This window comes from Meles meles, chromosome 3, assembly GCF_922984935.1.
Source record: "Meles meles chromosome 3, mMelMel3.1 paternal haplotype, whole genome shotgun sequence".
Taxonomy (NCBI): Eukaryota; Metazoa; Chordata; class Mammalia; order Carnivora; family Mustelidae; genus Meles; species Meles meles.
This window is the reverse complement of record NC_060068.1, coordinates 162677183-162702576: the sequence shown is the minus strand read 5'-3', so window position 1 is coordinate 162702576 and position 25394 is coordinate 162677183.

The window sequence follows — 25394 nt, the reverse complement described above, 5'->3', positions numbered from 1 at the left end:
TACTAGTCCTTACCAAATCAGAATTTGTATGTATGTATGTGTGCATATATAGATAGATAGATAGATAGATAGATAGATAGATATAGATATAGATATATAGATATATATTTTACTAGTCCTTACCAAATCAGAATTAGTTATACTTGGGGCTTTAAGTGGCATCCTGATGGATACCTGGTGGGGTCAGGTTGTTGCAAGTGATAAGGGACCTTTATATGAAGCCTTCATTGAGAAAGAACCAGATCTATTAAGTTCCATTACCTCTGTGCTTCTTGGAGAAAATACCGTGGGAAGGGTAGTGTGCCAGCTGTTTTCCACAGCTTTTCATGATCAGGAGCTCCGCCTATCAGCCCTTCATTGTTTCTACATTTTTCCGTAGAAGTTTGAAATGAAAGTTGACTCATATATTTATAAATATTATTTGCTTAAAATCCTTTATTCAAAACATTTTCATAACCAGATGGGCTATATCCATAGACATGTAGTTAGTCATTTTGGTTTTGTAAACCTGAACGTGAACAGTGAATATCTTTGCTGAAATACGAATTCTGGCACAATCTAACAATCGATCTTTGTGTGCCCTTGGACAAGTCACTTAATAGATCTGAGCCTAAATTTCTCCATCTGTAATAAGAGAGGGTATCTTCCAGCACTAAGATTTTATCACTGCGAGGTGAATCACGTGCTGTTTTCTGCCTTTTCAGCAACTTGTCTAATGTTTTGTTTTTTATTCACTAGTAATTCAGATGTTTGCTGTGATGAAAGTGAACATTTAATTCAACTTTGCCAGATACAAATTTTAAAAAAAAGTAAGCCACTTAATAAAAAAATAAAGCAGCAAAATAGATTATCCTTTTGATGACTATTTGTATCACCTATAATTAGCTACATGACTGATAGTGTAATACGCACATAGTGCATTAACTCTGGGTAAACAAAGTTTACTGAAATCAGAGTTTTGTTTTGTAATCTGACAACTGCTACTGTGCTGAACAGAGGATGTTGCCTGGAGACGAATTACAACATTTGATGCTTGATATGGTCTACGATATTGTCTGAAATGAAGGAACATTATATACAAAGCTTATTATTGCAGTGATGGCTTCCTGCTTTCTGAATCAAATTAGGATTATAGCTGGAACCAAAACTAATAAAAGAAAACCTCTGTGTTTCCATAAAATAACTACTAATGTATACCCAATAGTAATGAAAATGAAAAAAAAAAATTCCTAGTAAAACTTGTAAAATGTAAACTATCAATCAACAGAAATCCAATAATGCCTGAAAGTGACTACCTCTGAAAATGCAAAGGAAAAAGAAAAGCTAAGAATCAGCTGTCAACTACTGTGACTTTGGATATCAGGTTTAGAGTCATACTCTTACTTTCAGCCACTGTATTACACAAAATCTTAGACTAGTTTTGAATTAGAGAACATTTATTTTGATTCAATACCTCAAGGTGAAATATTTGATAAACCAGAGAATATTTAACAAAGGTTTATTACTTATTAAATATCCCAGGAACACCAGAGGTTTGATGAAATTTAAACCTAGTAGGGAAAGAGAAAAATAACCAAATAATAGCAACAACAAGAACATTATAACAATTTCAGGAGCATTATAATTATATTTGATGGGCTATAGAGGAAACACAATCAGTTTCTCCCCATTGAAGAAGGTATCAGTGTGGGTTTTTCATATATGGCCTTTTATTATGTTGAGGTACATTCACTCTAAACCTGCTTTGTTGAGGGTTTTCTCGTGAATGGATGTTGTTCTTTGTCCAATGCTTTTTCTGTGTCTATTGAAATGACCATATGTGGTTATTATCCTTTCTTTTATTAATGTAACATATCACCTTGATTGATTTGTGAATATTGAACCACCCTCATAGACTGGGAATAAATCCCTTTTGATTGTGGTCAATGGTATTTTTAATATATTGTTGGATTCAGTTTGCTAGTATTTTATTGAGAATTTTTGCAGCCATATTCATCAGGGATATTGGCCTATAGTTCTCTTTTTTACTGGAGTCTATCTGACTTTGGTATCAGGGTGATGCTGGCCTTATAGAATGAATTTGAAAGTGCTCCTTCCTTTTCTTTTTTTGGAATAGTTTGAGAAGAATAGGGATTAATTCCTTTTTAACTGTTTAACTCTTTTTTAAACTAACTCTTCTTTAAGTGTTTGGTAGAATTTACCTGTGAAATCATATGGTCCTGGACTTTTGTTTTTTGTGAGTTTTTCATTACTGATTGAATTTCTATGCTAGTTATCAGTCTGTTCAAATTTTTTATTTCTTCTGTTTGAGTTTTGGTAGTTTTAATCATTTATGTATGTTTAATAGTTTTAATAGCTTGTATGTTTCTCAGTATTTGTCCATTTCTTCCAGATTGTCCAATTTTTGGTATATAGATTTCATTATATTCTCATAATTGTTTGTATTCTGTGGTGTTGGTTGTTATTTCTCCTCTCTCCTTTGTGATTTTATTCATTTGGTTCCTTTCTCTTTTCTTTTTGATAAGTTTGGCTAGAGATTTATCAATTTTTTTTTTAATTTTCTCAAAGAACCAGTTCCTGGTTTCATTGATCTGTTCTATTGTCTTTTTAGTTTCTATATCATTTATTTATTTTTTTTTGCTTTTTTTTTCCATTTTATTTATTTTTTCAGCGTAACAGTATTGGACTCTATATCATTTATTTTTGCTCTAATATTTATTACTTCCTTCCTTCTGCTGGTTTTCAGCTTCATCTGTTGTGCTTTTGTAGTCAGTTCAGATGTAAGATTAAGTTGTTTATGTGAGGTTTTTCTTGTTTGTTCTGAGAGAGAGGAAGTGACCAAGTGGGGAGGAACAGAGGGAGAGGGAGAGGGAATCTTAAGCAGGCTCTACATCCAGCACAGAGCCTGACATGGGGCTCAATCTCACGACCCAGAAGAGATCATTACCTGTGCCCAAATCAAGAGTTGGTCACATAAGTGACTGAACAATCCAAACACTCCTTCTTGCTTCTTGAGGTAGGCCTACTACTCTCACCACTGTTATTTAACATCTACTGGAACTCCTGTCACAGCAATCAGACAACAAAAAAGAAATAAAAGTCATCCAAATTGGCAAAGAAGTAAAACTTTCACTATTTGCAGTTGACACAATACTCTATATCGAAAACTTGAAAGACTCCACCAAAAATTGCTAGAACTGATAAGCGAATTCAGTAAAGTCTCAAGATACAAAATCAATGTACAGAAATCTATTGATTTCTATACACCAGTAGTGAAGCAGCAGAAAGAGAAGTTAAGGAATCGATTCCCTGTACAACTGCGCCCAAACCAATAAGAAACCTAGGAATAAAACTGATGAAAGACCTGTATTCTGAAAACTATAAAACACTTATGAAATTGATGACACAAAGAAATGGAAAAACATTCCATGCTCATGGGTTGGAAGAACAAATATTGTTAAAACATCTGTACTACCCAAAGCAATCTGTACATTTATACAGTCCCTATCAAAATGTCAACAGCATTTTTCACAGAGCTAGAACAATCAACCCTAAAATTTCTATGGAATCACAGAAGGCCCCAAATAGCCAAAGCAACCTTGAAAAAGAAAAACAAAGCTGGAGGCATCACAATTCTAAGTTATATTACAAAGCCGTCGTGGTGAAAACAGTACAGTTTTGGCACAAAAAGAGATTCATAAATCAATAGAACAGAATAGAAAACCCGGAAATGGACTGACAGCTCTATGGTCAATTTTTGACAAAGCAAGACAGTCTCTTCAACAAATGATGCTGGGGAAACAGGACAGTAACATGCAAAAGAATGAAACTGGACCACTTTCATACATCATACACTAACATAAATCCAAATGGATTAGATACCTAAATGAGAGCACACACAGTCTCTCTCAAATAAATAAATAAATTGTTGGGGGTGGGGGGAAGGGACTGCACTTGCTGCAATGAGCACCGGGTGTTGTATGGAAGTGTTGAATCACTATATTGTATACCTGAAATTAATATTATACTGAATGTCAACTGAAGTTTAAATAAAAGCAAAGAACATATTTGAATTTCCAATTTTTAGATTTCACTTTTTATCTTAAATATTAAATATGAGTTATCTTGAAAGTTTGGCACTTGTCTGCTTTCCCTGCCTACTCGTGCTTTACAGGTCAAGAACAGTTTCTGAGAGTTTTCTGCCATAGTGGTGGTAAAATCTCCAAAAATAAAACAAAATATGAAACTATGTATAAAAGAATAGCTTATAAAAGAAAAGAAACTATTAATCATGAGTTTGATTCAGACATAATAATCTGTGTATAAAAATGTAAATAATAATTCAGGGATAGTATGATAAGACTTAAAGTATTCTTGAAAAAGATCCTAATGTGTTTTAATCTGAGATAGCAATGTATTTATGATTTCAACAGAATTGTATTAGCACCTCTTACGAACAAAAACTTAAAAGCGTTGTTTGAGGGTTTAAGTTGCCTGAAAGAGTTAGTACATCAGTTATTTGGGGGACATAAATAATTTAATAATGATTTTAGATAAAATGGTATACTAGAGTTGAATTAGTGTAGTCACTTTTAAAAATATGGGTGCCACAAAATCATATTGGGGAAAATGAGTCAAGCATACTTATATGTCCACAGTTCTAGGTAACAGGATAGTAAAGAATACCAGGTACTATTCTCTAGCAAGGACATGGCTGGCCCACTTATCTATGGGTCAAGTGGGATTGTAGCAGATATTATCGATGCAATGTTCTGCATCACTTCATTCCATCTCTTGGTCCACGTGCAGGTGTGTTATGCATGTTGCAGAAGAGAGGCAGCACAGGTTCATCACTGCACTTCTTTATTGTGCAGAGTAGCTGGTAGTGGGCAAGTGGGAGTTGGAAGGTTGGGGAAGTCATTCTCCAGGGGCAACCCTCAGGCAATGGGAAAGAAGCAGCATTGGATAAGCCTCCCAATCTCCTTACCTTATAATGAGAATATTTTGACGTGTGTCCCACATACTTTCCAGAATGTTCCTGAGAAGATTATATCCAAGTTACTTACAATAGTCATCCATTTATTGATACACTTTATTGGATTAGTTCCCCTCACTTTTTCATCCGCCCTCCTACTTTTGCTCTTTCTGAGATCACCTCTAAAACAAACTACCTACACACAAGCCTTTGTCTTATGATCTGCTTTTGGGAGAACACAACCAAGAAAGTATGGCAAAGAGAGTTTGTATACCAAAGAAGAAAGTTTTTTTTTTTTTTTTAATTTTGTTTTGTTTTTTGTCAATGCAATTAAAAGAGAGAGGGGAAAAATGGGAAGCCACATTATGTAACAATCTAGACTAAGTTATGTCATTATGTAATACAGAGACTAGAAATTGGAAGAAATATGATTAGCTTTTTTTTTTGAACTACTCTGCTATGCAATTTTTTCAAGTCATTTAAAGGTTTTGAATATATGCTTTCAACTTAAAAAATAGTACAGGAGTAAAGATAGTAGGAATAGATGACTTTTAAAATTACTCACAGTTCAAACAATATATACACTTGAAACCCTTTTATCAGATATCATTATGGCACACAATGGGTAAGTTAATTGAAAAGTTTGTTTAAAATGATGATGCATAAAAATCACAGATTCCCAATTATATAATTTATTTAAACCATACGCATGTATATTAATTTAAAAATATTTTGTGTTGCAAAGAACTTTTCAGTGTGGGTTGTCTTATTTTTTTCCTTCATAAATCACACCCACGATGCAGTCTTTTGGGGTTAAAGTGGAAAGATAATTTAAAGGCAGTTTATTCAGGTGCTAATTATTGCTATAATGACAATCAAATTACAGTATATAAATGTATCAAACAAACATGTTAAACACCTTAAAGAAGATGTTGTTGAAGCAATTTTACTACAGAATCACTTCCAAGATTTTTATATTTCTTCCAATATTTTATATGCCTTTCAATAGCAATAGTATATCTTCAATAACTAATTGAAAAACATTTTTGTGGCTATTTGCTTCTATCAGTCCTTTTTAAGTAATTAAAATAAAAAGCTTATTTTACATATATTACATTTATTTTTCATTATTTTACACACTCTGGTGATATAATATTTGAGTGAAATTAAATAACAAATACAACTAGAAAAACACATACCCCTCAATACTGACTTTTTTTTTAAATAATTTTTAATAATTTTTTTTTTTTGACAGAGAAAGATCATAAGTAGGCAGAGAGGCGGGCAGAGAGAATGAGAGGGAAGCAGTCTCCCTGCTGAGCAGAGAGGCTAATGTGGGACTCGATCCCAGGACCCTGAGATCATGACCTGAGCCGAAGGCAGCGGCTTAAACCACTGAGCCACCCAGGCGCCCCTCAATACTGACTCTTGATGGATAAGCTAGTGGGCGGGAGACTGACTGCTGGAACCGTCAGTAATCCCTGTACCCCCGCACCGACGGACAAAAGATGACTCCAAACTTTGTTGTGAAAAAGAGAAGGCAAGGGAGTCAACACTCAGAGATGAAGACCCTCTGCCCTTCTTTGCTCCCACTTTTATTGGTCCTTCAGGATAATCACGAATCTTTATCACTGTTTCTCAAGCATGTGATGTGTGACAAGGGGTCTTACTGGAACGAGGAGGATCTGTTTATGGGAAAGATAGGATACGCTAATCAGTGTGGTCAAGGAGTTCTGCTAAACATAGCTTAAGGGACAATGCATACATCTCTTAGATGGGTACATTTGGTGATTTGGGTTAAGAAAGCCTTGGGAGTCCATAGTCTCTTATGGTTCGCCTCCCCTCCCCAAAACAACCTGAGGGTTTTGAAGGGTCAGGGGTGGGAGGTTGGGGGAACAGGTGGTGGGTGATGGGGAGGGCACGTTTTGCATGGAGCACTGGGTGTTGTGCAAAAAGAATGAATACTGTTACGCTGAAAAAAAATAAATAAATAAATAAAAAATAAATAGAAAAAAAAAAAAACTGCTGAAGTTAAAATGAAAAAAAAAAAAGAAAGCCTTGGGAAAGGCAACTTCCTGTGGCATTCCAACAGTAGAGTGGTCCTGCAGGCCTGGCATTCCAAAGGCCTAAGCCCTTCTCCGAAACCTTCCTGCCCCCGGCGGCCTTCCTGTTATATTTTAGCAAGCCAGATATTATGGCTGAAATCATGCTCTACAGTAAACCCCAACAGGTGACTTCAGGCGTAGCCACTTCGATATGTTCTTTACGCAGAACAATTTAATCCAAGTCGGTTACATGAGGGTTTGTTAACTAGATTCTCCTCCTCTAAACTTCCAAAATTTCAATTGAGTTTTAAAGCAAATTGTGGAAAGTTAGCATGGTTTTAGCCATTTTCTCATCAGAAGAGTGTATGAAGCATCCACATGAGGGGCCTTTCATTGTATTTATGTGGATAAAAAAACAAATAATCAACATTTAACCTTAGAACGGCATTACTAAGAAACATTTTGGAACTCAGTAAGGCCTCCACTTTAGAGATCATCCAGTAGCCCAAGATTCTTGGCATACCATTAGTGAGTTCTAGAATCCGAAGATACACTTGATCAGGAAGTTGCTGAATGAGCACAGCTCTGTGTTTTTCCTCTTTGCTCTCTCCTGTGAATCCAGAACGGTAAGGCAACCTCAATTACTGGCTCTTATGTCAGTTGGCTTTGGAGATTACAGTTTTGCACTATGGCTCATGAGATGATAAGTCTGTAAGCTTAGCTTTAAGTGTGCTATGTAGACATAAAATATAACACATAAGTTACTAATAGAGCATAGTCAAAAAAATATGTGCTATTGAAAAGATTGAGCAGAGTAGTGAAGAGTCAGAAGAATAGAAGAAGATATATTTGTGCAAATTGTAATTTCTAATAGGAATTTAGGATAAAAGTCACTAAGAAAATGACACTTAGCAAAGATCTGAAGTTACTGAGTGAGTATATTAGTGCAAATAGGCTAGGCTATTCTGCAGCAGCAATGAAAAGCCAAATCTCAGAGGTTTAAAACCAGAGATTAAATTCTCATTTGAAGTCCATTGCATACTGACCTTCGGCTCTGCCCTGTCTCATTTTCCTCTGAACACAGGCTAACAAAGACTCCATCATCTGGAATTAAAACAAAACAAAACAAAACAAAAAAACCCAACAACAGCAAAAAGCAAAACTGCACTGACTTGCATAACATATACTAATACTGCTCATACTTTATTGGCTGATGCAGGTCACGTGGACAAGCTAAACATCAGGGGAGCAGAAGTGCAGCCTGACAAATGCTGTCAGGTTGGAGACTCCAACCTGTGTTCTAATGTCCGCCACTGAGAATGGGTAATTCAGCCTCATAGCCAGTACCAGGATGAGGGTGAGGTGAATAAGACACTCAAACCTTAAGTGCAAAACTTAGGAAGGCACCAAAAATTCATAAGTGAAATAAATAATATTGGGATGCAATGTTTTATTTATTTATTTATTTATTTATTTATTTATTTATTTATTTATATTTTTGAGGGAATGCAATGTTTTACTTATTTTATTTATTTTTTAAGTATTTTATTTATTTATTTGACAGACAGAGCTCACAAATAGACAGAGAGGCAGGCAGAGAGAGAGGAGGAAGCGGGCTCCCTGCTGAGCAGAGAGCCCGATGCTGGGCTCAATCCCAGGACCCTGGGATCATGACCTGGCCGAAAGCAGAGGCTTTAACCCACTGAGCCATCCAGGTGCCCCAAGGGAATGCAATGTTTTAAAAACAAGTCAAAATTAGTGCAAAAAACCATGATGAACAAATAACTAAATTTTAAATTACAATGGAATCAATATATAGTTAGATTTGAGCCTGTGCCCCCCCCCAAAAAAAAGCCTCCCTGAGTGAAAGTAAGTAATACTGATACTGTTTTGTTCATTTGCTTGTTTTTTTATACTGATACTGTTTTTATTCAAAATATATTTTGTATTTCATGGATTACTTTATGTTAACATTGGTTGCTTGAAATAATGAATTAGGGGAGCCTGGTGGCTCAGTCAGTAATGAACTGCCTTTGGTTCAGGTCATGATCCCAGGGTCCTGGGAGCAAGCCCTGAATCGGGATCTCCCCTCAGCGGGATGCTGCTTCTCCCTCTCCCGCTGCCTGTTGCCCTTACTAGTGCTCCCTCTTTCTCTGTCAAATAAATAAATAAAAACTTTAAAAAATAAAATAATTAATTAAAAATATTTTAATCTTCATAACTGGCCTCTGTGGTGCCACTTTAATTTTTGTGCCTGACACAGCGTTACATTCATATCTCTCTTGCCTGTATATTCCACAGTAGCTATTACCAAGGGGGTAGTAGTAGGTACAGTGGCTTAGAATATTATTCAGGTCTTTATATTTTCTAAATGTTAATTTCATTTTCATTTCTGAGGCGCTGTGAAATGCTGGGTGAACTTCCTAACCTATCTCAGCCCCACCAGGTTTGTGAAACATATATATAAAAACATATATATAAATATATATATATACAAATATATATAAAGTTATATATCCTCATACAGTCATTGTGAAGATAATCAGAAAAAAATGCTTCTAACATTTCTTAATATATGTCTCCTGCCATATAAGCACTCAATAAATGCTATATGTTGTTATGATTTAAAAAGAAAAGAATGTAATTCTCTAAAGAGGTAAAGTGCACTAAGAGAAACTTTGTGGGATGAGACACAAAAATGGATAGCATAAACATATTTTTAATGCAATACTTGTACTATTGTCTTTAAGCTTTCTGCACTTGCATTTTAATATAACTTCAGAGTACTAAAAATACAATCATATAAACCCCAGAAGATATAAAAAATCAAAACATCAGCTCGTTACTTAATTTGACCTATGTATATCAAGGCAAAATATAGAGCTGTCTTCTAGACACTTCAAGGAGCCATGCTACTATTAAGAAAGCATTTGGGCATAATTGACATCACAGTATTCAAGGTAGGGGCAGAAGTATAGAAAGAACGATGATAGAAGGTAGTACCTTAACGGTAAGGCAAAAGCCTAAAGGTCAAATAGGAGAAGTATTAAGAATGAAAAAATATCACACACCTTTCAAGTATGTGATTTAGGTAAGAAGTACAGGGGCATTTAAGGGAAAGAAGGTCATTTGGAAAATACTAGAACTATTGCTACAGAGATAAGGATTGTATCCAATACTCAAAATGGAATTTACCTTGTTTAGTCTTAACAATTCCATTTTTCTTGAAGAAAATGCCTTGGGCAAAGCAAGTATTGAATATCTTGTGCTTTTTACTCATTTTTTCCTCTCAGCAGTGAGTTACTCATTATTTGGCTAAGCATCTCCCCACATGTTTATATATACTATCCTGCTGTACTCACAAATGTGTAACCCAAAGGGCCTTTCCATGCCACACTGAAAAGGAATTTAAGTCAGAAAGTCAATAGGCCAGGCAGAAAGAAGATCAAGTAAAATGAGGTGAGGAATAAAATAGTAGTTTTAGTGGGCAAAATAAAATAATAAGCCGTCAAAATGCAATGAGGCTTAAAAGTCACTGTTAATGATTTGAAAGAAAGCTAACCCACCTGTTTCATTAAAAGTTTTTAATATAAAAAAAAGGCCACATGAGTCTCCCAATGAGGCTACTTTGTGGATCACTTTACATTTGAGGGGGAAGAAAAAGGAACAGATGATCAGGCGGGAATGACAATGGAAACTTGTCATGGAGAGTAACTTAGTAAAACTGGAGAACATTTGAACCTAACAGATAATTCTTTGGTTAAAGTAACGTTCCAAATCTTTTTAACTTCCAGTTGTGCTTGGTACTGAAGAAGATAATAGTATGACATAGATTCAAGGGAATTTTTAAGGTTTTCATTATTATTACTAATGATTCTGCACTGACCACTTAAAATTAGCAAGATGTACTCAGGAGTTCATATGCATTAGCTTTTTGATGCTCAGATTAGGGTAATGTAGTTTCCATTTTTGCCTGTATAGCAATTGGTTTGATTGTTGACAAACTTGCGTAAAAGTCACCCATGTAGCAAACAGAAACAGTGTCCTCATCAGAGACTTTAAGAGCATGTGTCATTTAGGTGATAACATACGTTTCTTCTCTGGAAAATGTATGTTTCCAGTGATATCTTATGTCTATGTTTGTATGTATTTATGTATGTATGTATCTACCTACCAACTGGTTTATCTGTAAATCTTATCAAACAGCAAAGATCCTACAGTACCACTCACCTTTTCCAAATATATCTGTAGACCGGGAGGGTGCCATTCGAAGAAATGTTTGCACAGTAAACCGCTGGTAGAACAATACAAAAGCCCAGGTATCTTGCTTCTCCCCAGATGGTTCTTCCAAATCCATCGTATAAAGCAGAGTGCTCTGAGTTTAAGTAGAATTTTCTTCTCTGGCTGACATACACTACTGCAACTAGAGAGGTTTTGAGTCTCTGAAATAGACGTGAGCATTGGAGCTCTGCAAGGGCATCTTGCTTCCGAGTTCGAATCTCAAGCCGGTGGTGATACTTCTTACTAACTGGAACTCTTAAACCTTCCATCACTCAGAAAGAGCCAGAATAAGTGCATTGTTAAATCAAATGGAATATACATGAAAGATTCTACCACAGGTACTGAGAGAGAGAATTTTGCAGCATCACAAACGAGAAACTAGAATTTTGCATAATGAATCAGAGAAAATTGAAATTGCTGTAAACACTGGGAATCTTTTATACTTGGACTACTAGGGTGTTGAAATTTCAAACAGATTTTTATAGCTTTTGTCATTGGTTATGGTGGTAGTGGTGATTAGATGGGGTTTTGTTCAGGGTGTGTGTCTTGGGAAAGGAGCTTTTTGTGTTTAGTTTTGTTTAATTTATTGTTTTCATTTTCTCAAATTTTCTCAATTTAACCTTTTGTTTTTGCAAATTCCCTAGTACATCTTATTCCAGAAAAAATTCTGGCTTTTACAGATCCTATGAATCCTGTCAGTGTAGTTTTGTGTGCGTGTGTGTGTGTGTGTGTGTGTGTGTGTTTATGAAAAACCTAATTGACAGAACCGTTTTAGAAAAAGCTGATTTAGCAAGCCACATCGAGAGTAAAATTTAAAGTCATTTTGATTTACAAATGAAATTTTGGTGCTTTACTGGATCTTAATTGGACAAAAAGATAAATTATAAATAGAAATCTTGGTATCATGAACCATTGTGAACTAGTTATGTTCGTAAAGTTAGGGATCACAGATTATTAGTGATAAATATTTTCTGCCTTCCAATGATACATATAATCATTATCTGAATTACATTTGATTAGAACTTTTTTTTAAGACTTTATTTATTTATTTGGGAGAACGAGAGCTTGAGAGGTGAGAGGTCAGAGGGAGAAGCAGACTCCCCGCAGAGCAGGGAGTTCAATATGAGACTCCATCCCGGGACTCCAGGATCATGACCTGAGCCAAAGGCGGACGCTCAACCAACTGAGCCACCCAGGCACCCTATTTTTTGTAAGGTCAGGGTCTTAGTACATTTACAGATAAACCATTCACTTTATATTAAAATATTTTAATATTGTACTATATGAAAAAGGCAGCACCAGTAATTATAGCTACATATTTGACAAATAGGTGGGCTTTTGTTTATGCTATGAAGAATAGCCTAAATTTATGATTCTGCTTACCTGTTATTTCTTATTTAGAAGGCTCAACTGGACCACTTGATTTAGGAGTGTAGGAACAGATAATAAATGCCATACATACATACATACATATAATTCCCGACACATTCAGACTCTTGGAGATTTGAACAAAGCATTGCTGTTATCATCTGGTAGAGATTCTGATCCTGTACCCCAAGTCTCCTGGTTTAGTGATTTTGAAGGGCTCAACAATTAGCAAAATGCAGACATTTATCAAGAGCTGCTGTCGAACCATTTGAGTGGAGAAGCCGTCATTCTCCCTTGCCTAAAAGGTGGAATCTGCTCACACTTATTTTTCCTGAACTTGGTCACTTGACTACCATGTAAAATGTTAACATTAAAAGAAGATGGAAAGTGAATCTATTTAGCAATATAAAGAGAAAAAAATGAAATATTCTGAAATAAATAAAAGCTAAGATATCAAATTTGGAATCAAATTTTGGAAATTAAGTTATGTAAGATGGGAAAACTCTGTATCATAAATAGGAACAAGTTATAAACAAAGTGGATTCTTTCCAGGGAGGCAATTTCTGAAAATGCAAAGGTGAATATTAGTAGTGATCTCTAGAGCAGTATTCCATGGAAGAAGGGAAGGTGAGCTCTGGAATCAATGAACCGGATTTAAAGATTCCGGACTCCGAAATGTCTAACTTTTCTGACCTGGAAAAGTCAGCTTTAACTTGCTGCATTGGTTTCTCATCAGTTTTCAGTGATGAGTTCCCAGGAAACTGATAACGGTGAGCTCTACTGTTTGTACCAGGTGCCAGTTCCGTAAGATATTTGCATTTGCCTTGCAAAATTGCTTGAATTTTTAATTAGCAAAAATCTGTAAATAAAGAACTAACTGAGCATTAATTTCCCTCCTCCCTGCTCTCTGTCAGTTCTAATTTGTAGACAGCAAAATGAAAACCAGTTTGTTGATATAAGAAAACTCTATTTACATGTTCATGTTGTTGTCATAATAATTACTGTTGTTTTTAACTTGCCCTGACAGGGAGTTGAAACTATAGAGTGATGAATAATTTGCAATGAATCAAGAACACCATGTGAGTATTTTGTGGACAACTTTTAGTTTAAAAAGCTTGCATAATTTGCTTTTTCATCACAGTATTTATAATAGAAATGTTTCCAAAGAAGGAGTTGCAACAATTAACGTAATTATTTTCTTTGAGCATAGATTTCACTTACCCTCCAAGGGAGCTGACACTTTGATTACTTCTTTTGACACATTTTGTCACATTTTCCTTTGTGGTCAACTATGATTACACCGTGAGAGGCAGGATATAATTGAAACTAATGTCTCTGATTTTTGCAAATAGCAGAAACTCACTAATTTTTTGATAAAAATAAAATATTAGTTTCTGGGGCGCCTGGGTGGCTCAGTGAGTTAAAGCTTCTGCCTACGGCTCAGGTCACGATTTCAGGGTCCTGGGATCGAGCCCCGTGTTGGGCTCTCTGCTGAGCAGGGAGCCTGCTTCCTCCTCTCTCTCTCTCTGCCTACTCGTGATCTCTCTGTCAAATAAATAAATAAAATCTTAAAGAAAAAAAAAAGAAATCTTATTTAAAAAAATATATTAGTTTCTTCCTTGAAACCAATAGTACTTTCCATCCACGATGAATTTGTCTTCTTTCCTCACATAAAATTATTTTAAAATTCACAATTGTTTTAAAATTTTGAAACTTTATAATCATCAACAAAATTAGACTTTAGTGATTACAAAGCCTCCTTTCTCTTGTTCACCAATTGAAATTGAATTCCCTTGTACTTTTTTTTTTTTTTTTCAGTACAAAATCTGTTTAGGTTCTGTTTCTTATAAGTGGATACACGGTGCTGTTATCTTATGAACATGCACAAAGAAAAATCAATGTAAATTAAAAATCTGACTTATGATGGTAAAATTGAAAGAAAAAAAGGCAGGTCCAGAGAGTTGAACCCGATACCAGCACCATACTGAAAACAGAGTACCTCTAAAGCTGAGCAAAGCTAAAAATAGTTACAAGGCAAGAGTCCAAATTAGAGTTCACCCTTTTTATGAAAGAGGGAGTCTGGAGAACATTCTAGGCTACTTGGGGGAATCTAGATAAACCTCAGTCTCAGATCAGATTTGACCAGAAATAGGCTAGGGCTTGCAGGAACTAAAACTTTCTTTGCATTGTCTAAGTTCTTAATTGGTTTTGGGTGTTAATTAAATATTATCTGAAGGATTATAACAAAATACAGCACTTCATATTATCTCTAAATTTTTTCAAATATAATAATTCCAAAGCCCAGATTTTCTAAAACCATGTAGTACTATTTTAGAGATCACTAGGATCAATCATTTGCCCTTAGAAAATGATTATTAATCTCCAAGAGAGAAGAAAGCTTTTATCTTTTTTTCACAGTTCACAATGCTTACCATATGCAATTTTAGTTTCTTATGATTTTCATAATTTTAATTCCATTTGTATTTTATAAATTTAATTACCTATTATTTTAACTTATTTTAATGTATTTTCTTTCTCTTTAATGTCATCAATATTATCACTTTTTCATTTTTAAATATTAACTTACTAAATGGAAGGTAGATTAGATATGTGTGAAAATAAGAAGCATGAAGATATTTTAATATTCTATATCTTAATCAAAAATAATGTATTTATTTATATGACTGGGTTTAAGTATGCCATCAAGCCATTTGTTTTCTTATTGTCCTTTTTTGTTTGTTTGTTTTATTTTGTTTCTCATTTCTTCTTTTTCTGTCATTTTTGGGGAAATTCAGAAAATCTATTTACTATCCTATTTTATTTTTCTCTTGAATATTGATGCTTAGGTATGTGTGAGTTGCTATTTACTGATCATTCTGGTGGTTAATATATGCCATTATGTTATCATATTTTGTTTTGATGTATATTGTTCCAGTTTATGTAAAAATCTCATAATTTACAACAGTAGAATTCTTTTAGTAATTTAGTAGTACTTGTATTGTAGTATTATTGCCATGTTTTTTACTTATACATAGTTATATAAACACATCATGTAGCATTATTATTTTTGCTTTAATGAGTTCTCTTTAAAGAAATTAGGAGGAAAAAAAACAGTCTTTTATATTAACCCATATATTTATCATTTCAAATACTGTTCATTCCTTTCGTAGATCCAAGCTTCTATTTGATACATGTTCCATTCAGGTTGAAGAACTTTTAGCATTCCTTCCTTCCTTTTTTTATTTTATGATTTTATTTATTTTAGAGACACAGGAAGAACATCCGAGCACGGGGGGCCAGGTTGGAGGGGAGAGCAGGGTGAAGGGCAGAGGAAGAGAGGGAGAGTCTTAACAGCACCGGCGTGGGGGGCCCCCAAGATCATGACCTGCGTGGAAACCAAGAGTAGGAGACTCAACCAACTGAGCCACCCAGGAGTCCCTCCCCTTTGCATTACTTATAGTAGAAGTCTGCTGGCAACAAATTCTCTTTTTTTATCCAAATGTATGTTTATAATATCCTTACTTTTAAAGAAATAATTGGAGAATATGGAACTATAAGTTGATAGACATTTTAACTTTTTTCAGAATTTTTAAAGTGTTGTTCCTTTGTTTCTATTTTGCACGGTATGGAATGTGCTTTTCCCCCACCAGCTGCTGCTAGTTACTTTTACTCTATTTTATTCATTTTAATATGTTCCCTTTAATATATTTTGTCTTTATTTTTGGTTATAATTCTTTGGCTATGACTTGCCCATGTGTGTGTATGTGTGTGTGTGTGTGTGTGTGTGTGTGTGTGTGTATGTTGGGACTTATATACCTAGGGAACTTTTGGGGGGATGGTGAAAATGTTGTATATCTTTGTGTGTTGGAATCATGGGCATATGAATGAATTGTAAACCTAACATCTATGCATTTTATAGCATCAAAATTTTATATCAAGTATATAATACTTGGAAAACTATCATTTAAATAAAAGTAAAGGGGATGCCTGGATGCCACAGTGGGTTAAGCCTCTGCCTTCAGTTCAGGTCATGATCTCAGGGTCCTGGGATCAAGCCCCACCGCATCAGGCTCTCTGCTCAGCAGGGAGCCTGCTTCTTCCTCTCTCTCTCTGCCTGCCTCTCTGCCTAATTGTGATCTCTCTCTCTGTCAAATAAATAAATAAAATCTTTAAAAAAAATAAAAAAAATAAAAATTAAAGGTGTTTACTATGAGAAAGTCTGCAGCCTTTGTAAATGGACTGATTTTCTCTCTGATTAAATTTAAGATTTCTTTCTCTTTATTTTCCTGGTGTTAAATCATACATATTATTATTTTTTTCCCACTATTCATTTGAATTCTCTGTGGATCTAAATCAGATGCTTTTTTTCCAATTATGATTTCCCATAGTGGATTTTGTTCTGTGTGGTGTACTTCTGGATTGTCAATTCATTTACCTGTATAAGGATTTATTTGGGAGGAAGCTCCAAGATCTTAGTTAAGGGTTGATTCCTTCAGAAAGTATTTCTGTTTGTATCTGCCTGGTGACACAGGGCCTTATCACCTAAGGACATTATATATATATATATATATATATAATAATCGGCTTAGAATTTACGAGACCACAGCAAAAATGAAAATTTGTATCTTCCATTTTATCTGTGTGCAGGTCACAGATAACCAATTATTAAGGGAGAATATTTGGCTGATTTCCCTGGGTGTCTAGCCTCAAGAGACAAGTTCCTATGTTTTTCACCTTTGCTGGACATTAATTGATTTTCTGGTCCACTTTTTTTACTTATGTTCTATTATTTTGAGAATTCTACCTTTTGCTGGGTTTGGAAGTCCAACACTGTAAGTGGCATTATTTCCCTGTGTATCAGTTAAAACCCTATCCTCACAGATAACAAGTCTCACAAACTCCCCCCAAAACACACCATGCTTCCATTTTTTAAGATTTTCAAGCTTAGTGATTTTGCTTATGATTCTGCCATTCAGTTGTGCATTTAAAATGATATGTGTATCCTGACACTTTACTGAATTCCTGTACAAGTTCTAGCAGTTTTGGAGTGGAGTCTTCAGACACATGAAAAAGTGCTCCACGTCACTCAGCATCAGGGAAATACAAATCAAAACCACAATGAGATATCACCTCACACCAGCCAGAATGGCTAAAATTAACAAGTCAGGAAATGACAGATGCTGGCGAGGATGCAGAGAAAGGGGAACCCTCCTACACTGTTGGTGGGAATGAAAGCTGGTGCAACCACTCTGGAAAACAGCATGGAGGTTCCTCAAAATGTTGAAAATAGAACTACTCTATGACCCAGCAATTGCACTACTGGGTATTTACCCTAAAGATACAAACACAATGATCCGAAGGGGCACGTGTACCCAAATGTTTATAGTAGCAATGTCTACAATAGCCAAACTATGGAAAGAACCTAGATGTCCATCAACAGATGAATGGATAAAGAAGAAGTGGTATATATACACAATGGAATACTATGTAGCCATCAAAAGAAATGAAATCTTGCCATTTGCGATGACGTGGATGGAAGTAGAGGGTATCATGCTTAGTGAAATAAGTCAATCGGAGAAAGACAACTATCATATGATCTCCCTGATATGAGGACATGGAGATGCAACATGGGGGGTTAGGTTGATAGGAGAAGAGTAAATGAAACAAGATGGGATTGGGAGGGAGACAAACCATAAATGACTCTTAATCTCACAAAACAAACTAGGGGTTGCTGGGGGGAGGTGGGGCTGGGAGAGGGGGAGGGTGTTATGTACATTGGGGAGGGTATGTGCTATCATGAGTGCTGTGAAGTGTGTAAACCTGGCGATTCACAGACCTGTACCCCTGGGGATAAAAATACATTATATGTTTATAAAAAAAAAAAAAATTGGAAGGGGAGGCGAACCATAAGAGACTATGGACTCTGAAAAACAACCTGAGGGTTTTGAAGGGTCAGGGGTGGGAGGTTGGGGGAAGAGGTGGTGGGTAATGGGGAGGGCACGTATTGCATGGAGCACTGGGTGTTGTGCAAAAACAATGAATACTGTTATGCTGAAAAAATAAATAAATTTAAATACTGAAAAAAAAATGATATGTGTATATGTTTTCTTGCATTTCCCAGTCCTGTTTAGGAAAAGTTTTTTTCCCCCCCTACTCTTGTCTCCCATATTTCCTAAAAAACAAACAAAAACAAAGAAACTCTTTTATCACATAACACAGTTTGTAACTAATAGTGGAGCTATCAGAGTAATTTGAGATCCATTACATGATACTAGGCAGCTAAATGCAGAAAACAGTTTTATAAATTTAGGACTATCTTTCAGTTTCAGTCTAGATAAAATTTATTATTTATCAATGTTGTGTTCATTCTATAGTTTTTAGCAGAGGAATCTGTGAAGATTTACTTTTGCAAAAATCTTTTCATTTAATCTTTATCTTAAACTATGAAAATTCAAATGCAACTTTCTATACACGTTTTTAATTTATATTTACTGATTTTTCCATTGAAATTGATTCTAGTATCAATCACAAAAAGGTGCTGTTATTTTATCTTATTTTATTTATTTATTTTTTAAGGTCCTGTCATTTTAAAGAAATATATAGTGACTGTGACTTGGCTACTTACTCATCCTTTACTACCTTCTTTATGCAAACATCATGAGAGTCAAACATGGATACTCACCTTAATGAACTTTAACACATGCAGAAAGTAATGCATTAGGCAAATAAAGCTGTATTTTAATATTGTGATGCATGCCATCTATTATTCTATGAATAACCAAGCAGTGTGCTATGGATAACAAAGAAGCAAGCCAAGTGGCTCCTCCCTTAGAGAGTTATATTGATGTGTGTCCTAAAGAAGGAGGAAGAGCCGGCAAACGAAAAAATATAAGTGAATTGAGAATTGGAGAAGCCCATCAGACACAGAACAGCACATGCAAAATTAATGAAGTTGTGAAGTAGGGTACATCTTCGTGGTTTTAATAATTTTGTGAAAATTATAGAGGTCAGTGTGACTGGAAAATATTGAATAGATTCTTAATTGAATTTTTAAATAACTACTATTTGAATCCGCCTATTAATGGTGGTTTTCTTGAAATCATAGAAAAATTATGTGAACACTCACTCTGAAGAAAACGGCTGAAACAAATCTCATATGATGATAAAATAGAAGTTAAGTAAAATGAAACACTAAAAATGAAAATAATTATAAAACTTAGCAACAGAAGAAGCCAACCTCTACATCGTTTTAGAATCATATTCAACATATGACATTAAAATTAACTTTATAATTTGGAAATGTTCTTAATAAAATCAGAAACAAAATGGGATCTAAATAGCATCATCATATAATTATTTTACACCATCTTGGAAATGTTGATGGTTGCAATACACACAAAAAAGAAAAGGTAAAGATAATTTGAAAAAAAGTTTTAAAACTACCAACATTATAGTTGTGACTTGTCTACTTTGTAAATGTATGAGTCACCAAACTCATACAAATGCTCCAAAACAATTTTTGTTCTGGAGTGTGACTATAAAGTGTTTAGTTTTTTGCAGTCGTTCTAAAGTTTGTAAATTCTAAAGGAGAATTTTAATAGTGTATGCCAATGAAGATAGCTAGAGTATAGATATTATTAAACTTCAGTTTGATTATATTAATTCATATCTTACTGCATTGCTCAAGGTATTCCATTGTGCATTCATTTTTAGTACTTTTAATAGAATTTTAAATGTATCTATGTGACTTACCTTTCCTGTAGAACTTGAAACACCAACATGCTACTTCAGGCACAGGTAAATCACATAACTGCTTTTAATCTAACAAAATAGCATTCTATATTTATTACACAAGGGGATTTAAAATTTAATGCTATAATGGAAGCTTTTCAAAGTAGATGGTATTATATGCAACCCAAAGTAACATCGCATAGAATATTGCAAACTTCATGAGTTTGCTGGTCATTATCACAGTCAGAAGCAATGTGTTCCAGATTTTATTGATTAAATGACTACTTTTCACAGATGCATCACTTTGCATTTTCCCCAAACTCTTTTTTATTCATTTTATAAACTTTCAATTTCCGTAATATTTTTAGATGTATCAAACCTGTTCTGCTGACCTACCTGACAGTATAATATGGTCTAAAAATGACCTTGAGTGTACTGCTTTCTTGTCCCCCATGATAATTAACAGAGCTCCTCGCTTAGAACAGATATGACCTACACTGCAGCCTGTTTATTGGCAGCAAGCACAAGGGAGATATATAGCATGCCTTTATAATTCACACCATATAAAACCACAGGATGTCATTCTCATTTATTAAAAGTTATATAAATGTAAATTATATAGTATTTGGAAGCAGAAGTATTTGCCTTGTCTCTCCTCTTCCAGCCCCTTCTCCTTCTTCTTTTTCATTTAAACAATGTTAGGTGAAGCCTAAATCTTCTTTGTAGCCAGAATGTAGGTAACTGGTTATATTTTCTCATTGTCTATAATCTTTATGATTTACGAAGAAATCTATGTAATTCCTGGACATGATATTTTTTCAGAACTCCTTTTTCTTCTTTAAAAATTACTGAATGAGTATCAACTAAGATTAGGACATTTCAACTGTATATTCAAAGCCAAAGTCTGCCAAAATCAAGAGCAATCTATAGTATCATTTACCAAGAAGATTACTGGCAGTTATGTTTATTGGCATCTACTACAAAAATGATTCTGTAGAAATCATGGCATTTCCATATTTTGCAACTGAGTTATAACTGTTTAATTTCACTTTCAGATGCATATTACATCTAAACAATAAATTTGCCCTTTTAAATTAGAAGCAGTTTAAAACCAGATTGCAATATTATTAGAACTGGGAAAGTAACGGTTTGTGGTTGGTGATTATTTAATAAATTCCTGTTAGATTAATGGGAGGGCAGAAGATGGCCAATATAGCAAATAAATATACCAATAAGTGTGATAAATACTATGAGAACAGTATAAGCACATGGCATATGGAGAGTGAATTGTAGAGGAGAGGTTAATGAATTCTGACTTGGATTTTGGGGGCGTATTTCATGCCAAAAAAAAAAAAAACTTTTTTCTGGGTCATGCAGTATAAAAATTATGCACAGAAGAGAAGATGCAGAAGCAGTCATGGTATCTTAAGGCTTTCTGACTTGATATAAGTACTCATGAAAACCTACCTACCCTTTGAAGTCCTGGTGCTTTGTCAGTAACAGCTTCAAAAATTTCACCCAGTAATCTGAAGATCTAGAACAATAATCATTTTGTAAATCACATATACATTTTAAGAACAAAACCTGTTTCATACATGTCAGTTTTGAAGTTTATAGGAACTACTTTGAACAGCCCAGCATCCCATAACTGATGCATCAGCAATCATATCTTTGGACAGCTGACATGTCTCAGAAAACTGCATGGCTAGCACTAGTCAGTTAGGTACTCCAGATGAACAGCTTATATCTAAAATACGATTACCAAAGATGAAACAGGTGACTCACTTCCCAAAATTTCTGCATCCCAAGTGTCTTCACATCTGTCTAGATTACTTAGACTTGATTGAAAATACTTGGTATAGAAAGTGGCAGACTCAAACGTATACTCTTGTTTCTATCTGGGAGGGAGCACACGTAAGACATTTGACTATCTCCAGGTATCAGCAGAAAAATCCACACACAGACAACTTCTCTTTTAGACCAGAATGTTAGATAATGAAACAAGTGGGACAACCCCCTTAGAATAACCAAAATCGAGTTCTTATTTACAATTTGAAGAAAAAGACAAGCATGGACATGTACCAAAAAACTCCCATCTGATGTTAACACATCTAGAGACAGTCTTGATCTGTGTAGAATTCTGATACTTCACAATGGATAGTCCAGCTGTCTAAATGCACATCAAAATATATTTGCACTATAACACAACCCAAACATCTATTGTGAACACTGAAAACATTAAAGAGATCCATATTGGCTTTTGGTGGCTTCATATTTAGCATGAGAACTCCTTGTACGCCTTCACCTGTGAAACCAGAGATCAAGGCAGGCTCTCTGTCTTTTGTACCCATTTATCATCAACTGTTTAAAACAGCAGTAGTTAAATTTAAGATTATTTATGAGTACTTACTATTTACAAGCTATTTGTTGGTAAATAAATATTCTAAATAATATAAATTAAACTAAAAAGGCAATGACTTTTCCCAGTTTCCTGCTCCTATTAAAAGCACTGTTCATTCAACTTACTATTCCTTGTATTTACTTGCAATCTGCTCTGCATCTTCATCGAGGTCATTCTCTTTAATAATAAACTTCATCTTTTATCCCCAATGTATTTGTGTATGCAATATTATAATTGGTATACTGGCAGTTTATTAATTCCCAGGAAGGCTTTGAGACACTTGTTAGAACTTATAAAATGCCATATTAGTGTTCTAAACACAAGAAGTAAGCTGAATGGAACTCTGCCTGGGATACCTTGGCAGGTATCACAGTCTGGCTCTTAAATGAGCTAAACACAGATATGTTAGAACTTGCAAAGACAGTTACCCTGAACTCTTTTATGTAAGCTGAATATTAGCATGTCCTATTTCCTTGTCTTTCCTTGTTCTCTCATAAACCCTTTCACTTAGGAATCAGTAAGAACACCCTCAGCAAACTTGGATGCACAAACGTCTACCATCGGAGTGGTCTTCAGAAGATATTCCAGTTAGATAACCCTCTTCTTCCTTGAGCTGAAGTTAGGAAGAATGTAACTTTTCTGAATATTGACAGAAAAATAGAGCTCCTTTGCCAAAATACTGAAATCTACTAAATCCACAAATTCTTTGAGTGATTTTTGTTTTTTGTTGAAATTGGAAATGAAGCTGAGATTTAAGTTCAGGTCAATGAAGTGTGTAATGGTGGATAAAATAAAATCAACAGTTCAGAAGATCCAGGAGGCAATGGAAATGGAAGTCCACATACTGTAAGGGATGGTAGAAATCTGAGGTTGAACACCCCCCGTAGCTTACAGAATTCTCACAGTCAATGTAGTTTAAGTTGACCTCATGAGACAGGGATGCATCCACAAAAGTCTGGATTGTAATGGATTGTAACAATGGTAATGTACCCAATTCAAATTTCTGAACCAGGGAAATCTACCTTTTATAGTACAATTTCATCCAAACATTTTGTCAAAAAGATGTACTCTAGAGTACTCTATCAACTTCTACCTGCAAGTGAGGACATGGATACCATGAAAACAGAAGTGGAGATCTGTGTATAGTGATGGTTTGGGATGGTTATGCAATTCAAAAATCTGCAAAAGCAACTTTCTGTTTTCACAGAACATTCCCCGACTTTGCACCTCTCCCCTACTTTGACTACTTTTTGATTTAAATTTTCCATATATCTCTCTCAGTTCCTTGTTTAACAATGTTCTTGTTTCAGTTTAAGAGTATAGTTTACGGCACCTTGGTGGCTCAGTGGGTTAAAGGCTCTGCCTTTGGCTCGGGTCATGGTCCCAGGGTCCTAGGATGGAGCCCCACATCAGGCTCTCTGCTCAGCGGGGAGCCTGCTTCCTCCTCTCTCTCTGCCTGCCTCTCTGCCTACTTGTGGTCTCTGTCTGTCAAACAAATAAGTAAAATCTCAAAAAAAAAAGAATAGTTTAATAGTTTAATTGAATGATCTCTTTTCTGCTTCTATCATTGCCTGATTTTATTTAACTCTAGTGCTATGTTCTATCGTTATAAAAACCATTGATACCTAATCTGTAGGTAAAACATGGAGTTTGAGTTCAATTCCCTTTCCAACTCTGGCTTTGTGCTGGAGCTCAGTTTATCTAGACAGTAGGAAAATCACAGAACGAAAATATTAGATTTAGCTAACATTTGAAAATTAAGCCTGTATCCAAAGGTAGATGCATGCCTAAAAATTATTTTTTGCATCTTAGTTTCTACTTTTCACTATGAAAATAGCACATTATGTCATCATTTTAAAAATCAGAATTATTTTGAACACTTTAACCATCAATATCAGTATCTGTTAATCTATTGCTTAAATATTGTGGTAACAAAATGTCCAATTAAAATGTATATGTTTTCATGTGTACTATGTTAATAATCAGCAATTCTACAGTTGCATTTTAATGAAAGTTGATTTGCATGAAAGCTTAACCAATTTCTAATTACATAATCTTTTGGAATCATTTAACCCTTTTAGTTATATACCCTTCATTCATAAAATGTTCATGAAATAAAATGTTCATATATCAGGTGTGAAGAGGATATGAGGCAATAACAGTGCAGAGCAAGAAATCATTAAATATGCTAAGTTAATATTACAAGAATCTACAGGGTATCCTGTTTTCCTAAGCACTAGATGAAGATTCATCACTAAAAATTGCCTGTTAAATAAAGCCCCTAATTAATGATCAGCATTACGTTTATTATCAAAACAGTATTGAAAATGACATATCATTTTAAATGATAAATAATAACACAATATCCTTAGCCTTTAAAATGTAGGTAGATATTCTTCAGGCATTTTTTTTAATATTTTATTTATTTGACAGAGAGAAATCACAACTAGGCAGAGAGGCAGGCAGAGAGAGAGGAGGAAGCAGACTCCCCACGGAGCAGAGAGCCTGATGTGGGGCTCTATCCCAGGACCCTGGGATCATGACCTGAGCCGAAGGCAGAGGCTTTAACCCACTGAGCCACCCAGGCACCCCA